Source organism: Macaca nemestrina, chromosome 10 (assembly GCF_043159975.1).
Source record: "Macaca nemestrina isolate mMacNem1 chromosome 10, mMacNem.hap1, whole genome shotgun sequence".
Lineage (NCBI taxonomy): Eukaryota > Metazoa > Chordata > Mammalia > Primates > Cercopithecidae > Macaca > Macaca nemestrina.
The window spans coordinates 112,417,997-112,431,160 of NC_092134.1; the positions used below are offsets into that span (position 1 = coordinate 112,417,997).

General features: G+C 37.5%; 1 protein-coding gene across 7 annotated transcripts in view; it reads left to right on the plus strand.

The window, feature by feature from the left end:
• The window catches only part of LOC105484141 (transmembrane O-mannosyltransferase targeting cadherins 1), a 286,363-nt gene that overhangs the window by 250,530 nt on the left and 22,669 nt on the right, over positions 1 to 13,164 (plus strand). The window lies entirely within an intron of this gene.

Here is a 13,164-nt window from a genome sequence, read left to right on the forward strand (position 1 = left end):
GCTCCTAAGAGAACACTTTTTATGGTATAAAACAGATGTGTTTTAATCCCCTCCTTCTTTTCAGTCGTGTCTGAATGATTTGATACCAGTTTTCAGAGTCTTAGATGCATGACCCCTGCTATGGAGAAACAGATATAAGTTGTCTTCTCTCTAAATAGATGATACAGTTTTGTTGACACACAGGGTGCCCTTGATAGACAGTAGATTCTGCTACCATAAAATTGCCAGATTATCTTTAAAACTCAAACTCAACATCTCTGCAACATGCCCAGCAGCATTCAATTGGCTTAAGGGTAATAAGTGATTTGCTACTATATGTCAGTTTTGTAGGGAGCAATTTGCATCAAAAATTTTTGGAGTCTCCAGCAAGAAGCAAAATTAGGACATTCTATGAATATTTAAGTGACAGAGAATATAAACCTAGTTTTTTTGGTCTTTCCCCCTGTAGGATAGGTGGGCTTTAGATTAAAAACCTCTGTCTGCGTTGGATGATTTTAATGCATGCTTTAGTACATTGTGTGAGCTAAAATGGTCATGGATGTGGTCTGTGCTATACACTGGCAGTCCTTAGCTGCCCTTGGCTTGTGTTGAAACAGACACAGGGACTGGCTGCATCAGTGTTGCTTTGTCTCACCTCACCCCAGCCCCTTTCTTTTCATGAGCCCCTCCCCCTGTCTCTGACTGGCTGCTTGTTTTGTATAACATGCTGGTTTCTGACCAAATGTTACTATATCAGAGAGGTCTTCTGAGATGACCCTTTGTAAATAGCAACCTTCCCCTGCCCATGATGTTCTCCACCACCGTGTCCTGCCTTACTTTCCCTATAGTATTTATCACCATCTAAAACACATTTATTTGTGTATGGGCTTTCTGCCACCATTAGAATATTTGACTCTATGAGAATGGCTATGTGTTTTAATCGTCTAAGCTCATTTTTAAAACGATCAAGATGTTTAATGATGTTGAACTTTATTTTAGTTCCTTCTGTAGTATCTTTGCATTCAGCCTATTAACACATTTTGTAGCAGATGGAAGTTTAATGGATACTTTTTCCTTAGTTATGTGTAAGAAGTGTCAGATGACTTATTTAAAATCGATTACTTGATAAATTTAATCTTTTGGGAACTGCAATGGCAAATTGCTATCAAGTTATTGCATTTCGCATAGTTGAAGTTGTGAACAATTGTTAAGAAAAACAAATGATGACTAGGATCATTATCTTTTCTTACATACAAAGGTTCCATCTTGTAGCACTTTCCTGTTCTACACGGGAATGTAAAATGCTGTGAGATCTAAGAATGTAACTGAAAGATTGAAAAGTTCTGTCTTCTGCCCCTTTGGGCAATTGATTTGAGCATGAACACAATGAAGCAGCTGTTGGGCATAACTCAGGACTGCCTTCCCCTCTGACTTTCAACATCCTATCTTCAAGTTTTGAACTATTTAGTCACAAAAGAGTGCATCAGATGTGCAAGAAAGGCACAAACTGTTAGAGAAAAACCCACCTAGCTTAACATTTTTTTAGTAGCAAACGAATTCGTTTCTTGGTTGCACAACTTTATTTAACAGCATCCTGGCATTTCAAACACCCGGAGTATATGAAATCAGTATTGACAAACCTTGGTCAATGTGTAACATACAGTGAAGCCATCCCCTTAGTCGAGCGACCTGTCCTTCATTGCCACCATCTGTCCCCATGCACGGCCCACATGGATTGTGGCTGGGGGTCAGTCTCATGCCAAAAAGCTCTTTCCTACACTCAGCTGAAATCGCCCATTTTGCATGCAGTTTTTCAGAAGCTGGATGAAAGGATTCATTCTGTATTTACATCAGCCTGACCTTCTGTATTTATGTCAGCCTAACATTTCTGATTTTCTAGGACTTTTTAGTTTTCTTGCTGCGGTACAGTGTATTGACTACCGTTTCCAGCTCTTTCAGTTGGCAAACTTGATAACAGTTTTAGTGAAATAATTAGTTTATGTCTTTGATTTTAAAAATGTTGTGAAGATCGGTAGCAGTTAGGAAGCCCTGCGGCATATCTACAGAACCTTCTTTCCAGGTTGACCTTTATCTTATGCCAGACTCTTTGGGTAAAGTTATTCAAGCATTCGTTAATTTGTTGAATTATATTATCATCTAGCTCACCTCTCTCAGTCCTGTCTACAGGGATGTTTTGAGATGCATTTTCAGACACCTGTCAAAATCCTTCCCCTGATGTAAGGCTGTGAATCTATAATAAAAAAGATAACTAGGCTTATTTGGTATGCCTTGCTTTTATTATAAGCATGCTGCTGTCTGTTAACATCATTTCCCATCCTCAGTGCCAATAAAACCGTGAATGTAGGATTTGTCGACAACTAATATTGTGTTCCTTACTCTGTTGTAACCTGAAGGGAGAAATTTAATCTGTTTGCACTAAGTAGGGGATTTAACGAATTTGAAAAATAGATTAATGAGTTGAAAAGACATTATATGGTAGAACATATTAAGGCCATAATGGAGCCCAAGTTTTAAATGGATAGATAATAGGAAGTAAAGGTAAATATCAGAGGAGAGCGTTCTAAAACATCTGAGGAAGAAAATCTTGTGGAAAACACATGGTGTATTTTCGAAGAGGCTTTTATATGCATTCTGGTGTGAGTAGTTGAGAGCCTTGTTTGCAGAAGAAAGTAAGGGAATGGATAGACTATCATGGAAAAAGATTTTTATGGTACATAGGGACTGTCAGCACGTAAAGGTTGAAAGGAAAAGAAAAATAGAAACTTAAGAACTCCAGGTCAGAACACCTAAGAAACTGAGAAGATTTATGACCACTGATAGACATAGATAAGCCAGACAGAAGCAAGATTTTAAGAAAGAAATAAGATGAGTGTCAGCATTGTTTCCAGTTAAACAAGTAATATAAATATATAAAGGAAAGTGTGAAAACTCAGAGAAAATGACGTACATCCTTTATTCATAATATAATACCTGGAGACAACAAATATTATCATTCTTTAATATTATGCATGTCTTTTAAATATATTTATGTGTTTCCATACTAATATTTATACACTGTTTGTATCCTGTTCTTTTCATTTGCCATTAAATTGTACATACTATTATATGTTTTTTCATGGTGCTGAATGACCTTCATAAATCCCACTTAAATGGCTGCTTACTGATTTATCAAACTGATTCACTGTAATATATGGCAAATATTTATTTCAAATGTTGGGATATTTGGATTCTTTTTTATTTTCTTTTGTGACATTGAACTTTTTCTTTCTTAGGGCTTTTTTAAAACAATGTTTTAAATCATTTCCTAATGATAAATTCCAGAAGAATTTCCTTATCAAAGAATATATTTCATGAGTCTTGAGACATGTTACCAAATTGCTTTCCAAAAGGGCAGTTCCAATTTACTCTGCCACCAGCAGTGTACAACCTTTAAGTTTTGAATGTTAGTGGAACATTTAAATGAAAATGGCATATGGACCAATGAGAGTGAAAGAGATCAGGGCTAGAAAAATAGACCTAGAACTTTACAAAAATGGAACCATATTGTAAGCAGATAATTTCCTCGAGGAGAAAATGAAGAATAGTGTAGGAAAAAGCCCTGAAAAATGTTTTTAACCTTCTCATTTTACATAAAAATATGTGGTACACAGAATTAAGTGGCTGCTTATGGTGATTCACTAACTTGCAGCAGGACCTGGAGTAACACCTGGTCTCTAAGCTCCTCACCTGCCACTCTTGCTCTAGATGACACTGGGACCCCATGAATAGGCTGTGGTCGTGGGCCACTTGGGTTAATGAGGTTAGGCATGGAATGGAGTGGAAAGGAAGAAGTGATAAAACAAACCCAGAAAGATGAGTTGTCATGGAAGCTAGGCACATAAAAATATCCAGAGGAAAGTTTGTGTTGACTGCATCAAAGAAGTCAAGAAAACTGAGAACAGAAGATAAACTCTTAGCTTTGAAGTCAGGGTGGTCTCTAACTTGCTATACTCTTTGTTCTCCATTAGCATTCAGAACTGGCTGGACTCCAGCTTCACAGATAGGATAGTAAACATTTATAAGCCCACAATCATTTTTCACCATCCTACTCTTACATGGATTATATAGCTTTGCATTACAGTAGCAGTAAAGGAAATGAAATTAACATTGTTTATGACTCTGGCCACTGTAAATTATTACTGGTCCCACGTTTATAGCCTATTGAAAAACTCAATTAATTACAATGATAACACTTAAAATAAAATATTTTTCCTTCATGTATTTTGAAATATGACTTTACCCAATGTGAGAGTGAAGAGAAAATTGGAACAATAAAACATAAGTTGGAACTCTGGATCAAATAAAAAGTCCTGGATCAGGTTCTCTCCTACAAATGCTATACTTGGGGTACATTCAGCCACACTGTCTGTGGGGCTAAGTCAACTTGGACGAAGACCCTAACTTAAGAATTTATTGATTTAATTATTGAGCACATATTTATTGAGCACCTAGATGCCACCAAGCACCAGAGTGCTGAAGCAGCAAGTTATGTATGTGGTTACCCTCATGGAATGTTGTATAGAAGGGAAGGCTACCCCTAGGCAAAGATTTATAGCTCCCTCCCCAATGTCTAATGCAAGTGTAACAAATGTGCAAAGGGAAAGCACCAGCGAGCATGTTAAGGGGACATAACCTGATGTGGGAAGGGAATATATGGGGAGTGGGGATGGTTGCCAAAGGGGTGACCTTTAATCTGATATCTGAAGGACTGATAGATACAAACTGGGTGAAAATGAAAGGAAGAGCTTTCTTGTCAGAAGGAGTAGACCCTCTAAGGGCTCTGAGGTGAGGAACAGTATTGAGCTTACTTCTAATATGTGAACTTAAAATCATGAGATCTGTAAATTTGGAAAGGAGAGCTTTATTTCCTATAATGGATTGTAGCCTGCAGGCTGGCCACCTTTAGGCTGGAAAGCATAGCCTCCCGCAGAAAGCAAAAGCAGGTGCTTTGAAGGGGGAAGGGCAAGACAGGAATTTATGCTGAATGGATTGGTTAAGTACACATGTTCAACAGATTATAGGAGGAACTGTGAATATATATGAAGGGGTTTCACATGCGTAGTAAGCAAACATGCATGTTACATACATCCCATGTGCACTTTGAGGTGGACATACAACATTTAAATGCAGAGGCATCCTATGCACGTTTCCATGGACCAGCTAGAAGCCGTCCACAGTCCGTGGTTTCTTTCCAGGAAGGAATGCTGGTCAGTTGCCCTGAGATCATAAAAAGGGAGGGGAGCCCTGCTGCACAATGAGATGGTTGGTTGAAATTAGCAGTGGAGCAAGTCTTTCAAAAGTGCTAGTTTCTATTCAACTCTTAGGAAAGAGAGTGTAATGGTGGTTAGCAAAGAAGTGGGTATAATGCTTGAGTGATCTTACCTCTCTGGTCATGGCTGGGAACTGAGTTTTTAAGGTTTCCCTGGGGTCTCCTTGGCCAGGAGGAGGTTTGTTGAGTCAGGTGGGGGACTTAGGACTTTATTTCTATTTCTGAAGTCGGAAGAAAGTCATGTACCTGGAAGCATAGAGAATAAAGGCAAAATGGCATGAGAAAAGTCTAAAGTATCAGGAAGCTGCAGTTATATGCAAATGCAGTTTTCACCTTTTTTTCTGGTTCCATGACTGCATTATGAGTAGTTGCTCACTCTTGTCACTCTTTCTCTTTATCATTTATTGTATTGTTCTTGATGTTCCTTCTTTAAAGTGGTCACTTATTTGTGTAAATTGTCAGAGTAGTGTTGATTACACTCTGCTGGGAGATGAGAAAATCTAAGATTAGAAAACACCTTGTATTTCCTTGGTGGCAAAGAATGCCAGATTAATTGATTCATTTTAGTTGGATAGGAAAGGGAATTAGACATCAAATATTGATAGCATGTTTCTCATAAATGTTCATACTGATGACATATGGGTGGAGGGACTGTGGTAAAGAAAACGAAAGCAAAGAAGAGGGTGAGAAAACAGGTGTTTCTTTATCTTTTGGGCTGCTGTGTCTTGAATAGTTTCTTGGAGAAGTCATTGACATGAGTTTAAAGATCTGTTAGTCTTTAATTTCCCAGGTTTGTAATTACTATTACAATATTACGTTTGTAATTATGATTACAACATTACAATGTAATACTATTTACTAATAAAGCCATTTGGCTAATAGGAAGATACTTTAAGACTCTGTGGCTTTAAATTATTGATCAGAGTGAAAGCACTTCTAGAAAATCAGCGCAGACACATGGTGACCCCGATGTCAGGGCACTGGCACCATTTTTTTTTCTATTGGCCCTTTACTGCTTTGGAATACCACTCTCTACACCTCTATACAGTAAGTACACATTGTTACAGGCCATCTGTCAATCTGTTTGCAAAGTGTTGACTGGAGACCCCCAGGGTCCATGAAGGTTTATGCGCTTTTCCTAATAGTACTAAGAAGTAATTTGCCTTTTCCCTGTCATTCTCTCATGAGTATACAGTAGTTTTCTAGCTTTTCTAGCAGCCACAGGATATATCCACAGTTATGAAAATGCTATTAAAATACTCTCTCCTTTGTCAACTAAATGTGTGTGTGAGGCCAGATTTTCTTTATATATTCCAACCAAATATATGTACATAAAACAGATTGAACACAGAAGCATATGAGAATCCAGCTGTCTTAAGTCAGACATTAAAGAGATATACAAAAATATAAACTAATGACACTATTCTCGCTATTTTTTTTGCTTTGAAAATAATTATTTTTATATAAATATATTATTTATGTTTAAGTTTGTGATTAAGTAAACTAATTAGAAACATATTTTTAAAGTTTTTCAGCTTCTTTTCCAATGTAGGAAATATTGATATATGTAGTCCACATAAATGGAAAGTTCTTTGGAATTCTTGGTAACTTTTAGAGTTCAAAGACATTCTAAAATTAAGAAGGTTGATAATTTCTGCATTAAGCCAATGTCCATTTGTCATTTGAGTTACTGGAACCTGAATTATAAAGTTTCCCAAACACACTATTTGGCTCAAGACAGTAAATTATAGTCAAAGGTCCTTTTTCAGGACATCTATTTTTCACTTTTCCTTTCTTGAGGTAAAAAGTGTACTATATTGGGTAATTATAGCATGTAAAAAGTGGGATGTTGATTGTGTTTTATCTCTCTTCCAAGGCCCATTTTATTTCCACCCCACTGAAAATGCTTTAAGTCTTGGAGAGGAGCCCATGGCTGCATGCTGCCCATTTTTAACTGCTGCCCTCGAAGGCCAGTTTTACACGATGGCTGGGGACTCTGGTGTACAGCAGACGGTATTAATATGTCACAACCATTCCCTGGGTCACAAATATTTTTAATTAAAGTTGTCCTATAAATACCTTACATTCATTTCCTCTGGAACTTACAAGTCAGTAGAGACTAGAAATGATCAGGCTTAGATCAGGACTTGTAGCCAGTTGAATTAAATGAAAGTGAGTGCTTGAAATTGAGCTTCAGTGATTAAATAATAATGCTATTTAAGATAAATGCATTACCCTTCCAGAGAAGGTGGAATTTACTTTAAACACCTATACAGTATTTTCTCCCTGGAGAAGTGTTTTTGTTTGTTTGTTTGTTTGTTTGTTTTTATGAGTAGAGTTGATCATTCCATGAAATTGATAGTCGAGTAAAATGAATAGAAAGACAGATCTTAAAGACATTTTCATAGAGCCTTGAAACTGCCATTGGGGTTACTGAAGGTATAGGGCTGTGATTCATTGCACTTGACACACTCAGTCTTTAAATCTCACTATTTCTTTGGATTTTGAAAATATCATTTCTAGTGGAAAATCAGCTCAGCTCATGGATGCAAAAATGAAAGAGAAGTTTTAGATGAAAAAGATAATCTCTTTGCCTGCTTTGGAGGACCAAGAAAGTGGGGGAAAAAAAGTAATATTAGATCCAGTAAAGCAGTAATTGCACTTAAAAACTGTTGTTTAGTGTTGCATTTGACTTCAGAAGCTGAGACTGTGAAGACATCAGTTGTATTCCTTTCAGGAAAAACACCTTCTAACTTAACTAGTTTGGTTATAAAGATGTTTTTCAGATCTCACGTAGCCACAGATAGTTTTCAAGCACATCTGTGTTACACAGCTGCTGAAGTTAATAGCGACCAATGCCCTTGGGCATTTGGATCATGACAGGCATACAGTATCTAACCCCAGGTGTGGCTGCCACTCTTGGGTGCCTCCCGCATACCTTGTGCTTCTCCTCCCACAGCTACATTATTGCCGCCTCCTTGTCTGAATTCCACTCAGTGGTGAAGGCAGGGATTGTGTCTCTCACTCACTGTTCTGTTTCACTGTATACGCGCATGGCACATGCATGGTGTTAAATTAAGTTTAGCTTGACACGGCTTCTGTCTCATGTTGATGTTGTCTTTCTCAGCTCTTTTGATTGAAAAACAGAGCCTCTTCTCCCTAAAGGAATAAATGCTCTTTAAAACCTTTTAATTACCATTTTGGCTAAATGAATTACTATTATTCTACAGTGACCTGTGATCATATTTTAATTAAATGTTTTAAACCTTTGACATATTTGGCAGGCTTCTTTCCTTAAATCAAATTTCAAGTTGGTGATGAAGTCTTTTTGACCTCAACTAACTTAGGATTCTGCAGAGACCTTCTGCAGCATCCAAAAGAGAGTGTATGGACTTATTTGACAGGCTAAACTATGAGAAGCATTGTCAAATAAGTAATGTTTAGCCTTTGAGTTATATTTTTATGGATACATTATTAATATATGTTCCAAAATTATAAGAGATTGCTAAAATTCAGATATGTCTTGGTATGTTATCCATCATAATTATGGTTATTATATTAAATTATTATAGGCCACAGGAAAAAAAAATTTTTGTCAATTACATCTTTAACCATGACCATAGTGAACTCTTCCATAGTTAATTGCTTGTGTTCTAAAAGCTCTTGATAAAGAAGTCAAATCCTAGAATGGCGTGTCTTCAAGGAGGTTCACAGAAAGGATGAAAAGAACCGTGACAAGCACTCTTGAATACAGGTTTCTGATAACTTAAAGATCACATTATTTGGACTAAGAATTCCCAAAACTCTAATGAAGAGACTGACTGGGTTATAACACTTCTAACCCAAGCAACACGAGAATTCACTGAATACCGAGAAAATACTTTCCCAGATTTTCATGCTAAATCAGCCAGCCAGCACTAAAATGTTTTAAGTATACAATTTAAATAAACTCCTATGGTCCAATTCAAATTACCTATGATGGCCCACCTAAAAAACAGTGCTATACATCTGAATTGAAAAACAAAATTGGTATTTGAGAGGATATAAATTCAGCATTAAGCATATACTCATGAAAAGCCTAAATGACCACCTGGGTCCTTGCTAAGTCCTTCAAGCTTTCATTGTTAAAAGTTCTATATGCCATAACTCATCATAGGAGGCATAAGCTGATCCAGGTTACATTTTTAAAGTATTTATTGGTGTGGTGACTATTCTAAATTGCTAAAATGATTGACTAATATTTGGTTGGTCAAACTCATAATCCTGAGAAGACGATCAAAACTTCAGGTACATTTCTGCTACCTGATGGGCCATTTAAACATTTATAGAGAAACTTCATTCAACTGTCATTTTTAATGCATATTTTCTGGTTATATAAAAGCTTCCTCATACAAAAATCTGATGGCTATAATAGTAGCTAGAACATTATTAGAAAGTGTGTTTCCAGGCCGGGCGAGGTGGCTCAAGCCTGTAATCCCAGCACTTTGGGAGGCCGAGACGGGCGGATCATGGGGTCAGGAGATCGAGACCATCCTGGCTAGTGCGGTGAAACCCCGTCTCTACTAAAAAATACAAAAAACTAGCCGGGCGAGGTGGCGGCGCCTGTAGTCCCAGCTACTCAGGAGGCTGAGGCAGGAGAATGGCATGAACCCAGGAGGCGGAGCTTGCAGTGAGCTGAGATCCGGCCACTGCACTCCAGGCTGGGCGACAGAGCGAGACTCCGTCTCAGGAAAAAAAATAAAAAAGAAAGTGTGTTTCCCTCATGGGACATTCCTAGAAAAATCTCTAGCAATAAAGGCACTTGTTTCACTGGACAAGTTGTAAAACAATTAAATAAGGTATTTCAGATACACTAGCATTAGGAAAAGGTAACTGAATCACCTAGATTGCCTTAGTCAAAAGTATTACAGTGGATACAGTGGATAATCAGATCCACTTCCGGGGGAAAATGTAAGTTGACCCTTCTAAAATAGTCACTAGAAGCCCTATACCCCTAATAACAAAACCTCATTTACCTTCTGCTCTGAAACTCTGATATGACTAAATGCCACAAGTCTTTAATACATCATGCCAAAGTATACTTTCACTAGATTAAAAAAATAAATAAATAAATAAAAGCTTTTCATGTTCAGTGACTGTGAACAATCAAACCTTTCATGGTCTAAAACCCAGAGATTGGATATTCTGAAAATGATATCAGAAAAAGACTGCCCTTGGCTGGGCACAGTGGCTCATACCTGTAATCCCAGTATTTGGGGAGGCCAAGGCGGGTGGATCACCTGAGGTCAGGAGTTCAAGACCAGCCTGGCCAACATGGTGAAACCCTGTCTCTGCTAAAAACACAAAAATTAGCCACTGGGTTTGGTGGTGGGTGCCTGTAATCCCAGCTAATTGGGAGGATGAGACAGGAGAATCACTTGAACCCAGGAGACGGAGGTTATAGTGAACTGAGATCCTGCCACTGCACTCCAGCCTGGGTGACAGAGCGAAACTCCATCTCAAAAAAAAAAAAAAGACTGCCCTTGCCACCCACACTACAGCAAAACTTTGGGAACTCAAAGCTTAGGTTCATAATCTCACAACTCAAAAGGGCCCTCCAGACTCTTTGAACTATACACGCATTAGAAACCTTAAGATAAAGCTAACCAGGAAAGTTTCTCCCCAAAACAGATGGCCTCCTAGACATGGATAGCTTTCCCAAGATCACAGATCAAGACTTCTATGCTATCATCAGACTCTTACCTCTCTTAATTTTTTCCTTGCTTATGCCTCTATAAACAATAAAACTAAAAAGGGAGATTTGTGTACATCATGAGGTATAACTTTATTTGTAGAGCATTTTGCAGCCAGCCTTATACATTGACAGTCTTATGCCTGGATAGAAAAGAAAAAGGACCAATGTGAGCAAAATAATTTAATGGCATCTTTGTTCTTCTATAATCAATCAGAACCAGAACATTGGTTCATTCCTTTTAACCTACATCATAGGTTTAAAACAACATTGCCAGGGGGCCTTCACTCTTCTAGTGAAGCTTAAACATGGAGTTTCTTTAAACTCTTCTAGACATAATTCTTAGGCCCCTTTTCCCATAATTTAAAGGAGACAATGATTAAAATTTGTCCCTCATAATAGGCTCTATAACAGATTCTACTACAAAGACTGATTACACAACAGACATCTTTAAATTCTCTTGCTAAGGTTGTGCTGGATAATAAAATTACTCTAGATTGCCTACTGGATAAACAGTAAAAACTCTGTACTGTTACTGACACTATTTGTTACATGTAAATAAATACATTGAATATTACAGAGATTTGGTTGTAGGGTATTAATAAACAGACTGGTTAAAACAAGTAGACTCTTTGTCTGGCTCATTCTTTCATCTATTTCATTTTAGTTGGGTTGGTTCATGGAGATGCTGACTTAGGAGCATACTCCAAACTCTTGATATGATCCTGTTGATCATTATAATTGTCTCTCTGGCACACTATGTTCTCTCAAAAGTTTTAAATGGTTACATACTGCCATTTTTAAAATGTCAAATGATCTCTCTTTAATTGAGATGACAAAAACTAAAACAAAAAAAGGTGTTCTTATAAAGACATCATAACCAATAAATAATGTACTAGGACCAAAATCCTAAAATAATAGTAACTGAGAATGGCATTAAAAGCCTAATGGTCGCACTCACCTAAGTAAAATCATGACCAAAAGGAAGAAACTGTTAAACAAAATTAGGAGATGCCATTATTTTGGACTGAGTTCATACCATAGGCCCCAGCAGACCAGACCAAACCAAAATAGAGTCACTCTTGCTAAATGTGACATAATCAAACTAAAACTTAAAAAAAAAAAAAAAAAAAAAAAATCCCAAACAGGTAAGTCCTAAAACAGGCCCAAGTTTTCTTTCTCCTCTCCTAAAAACAAGAGATTCCAACACAGAGAGGTCCCCTCTACTCTCTTTCAAAAAAATAACCTAAAAGCCTGCTTCCCATCTTACAAAGCTCACTGTTCTGCTATTTCCCAGTAAGACTTAAGACCAAGTAAGTGCCTTTACGATAGTGGTAGAATGAAATTAATGCCTACAGTTTTGATTCACCTCTCAATTTTGAGGGGACCATTGTTAAATTTAGCCTAAAACTGCCTCCTTACATATTTTAAGCTTGGCCTCAAATTTTCTCTGTACATAGTAAACCGTAACCAAATTGGATGCATAAACAGACCACCTTGTACCTATTACTGTCTTACCAGTCAGCCAATCGAGACAGCCAGCTGTTCAAACTATGTTCAAGTAAGGCAAACACTGAGCTGTTACCAAGTCAGCCATTTCTGTACCTCACTTCCGTTTTCTGTAAGTTGCTTTCCTTTATCTGTCCATAAATCCTCTCTGACCACATGGCAGCGACAGAGTCTCTCTGGACCTGTTCTGGTTCAGGGGATTGCCCAATCTCTGAACACTATCTTGCTCAAATAAACTTCATTACATTTAATTTGCCTAAAGTTTTACTTTTAACAATGGTGTTCATGAAATATTTGTCAAGGAAAGGTAGGGAGGGACGGGTTGGACGGTTGAACAGATGGACGAATACCCAAAAGTATAACTTTTTTTATGCCAGAGCCATGTTTGTTTATTTCCAAAAATACTGCTTTTATTCAGGGCTCCCCAATTCCCTATTGGCCCACTGAAAACCTAGCTTCTATTCTCTGTCCCCATGTAGCTATGGATAAGTAAGGATAAAGACCAGCATGATAAACCAAAGTGCTGACCATGTACTAAGTTTCTTTCTAAGTGTTTCAAATGTTTTAATAGATTTAATCCTCAAAACAACCCTATAACATAAGTACGATTGTTATC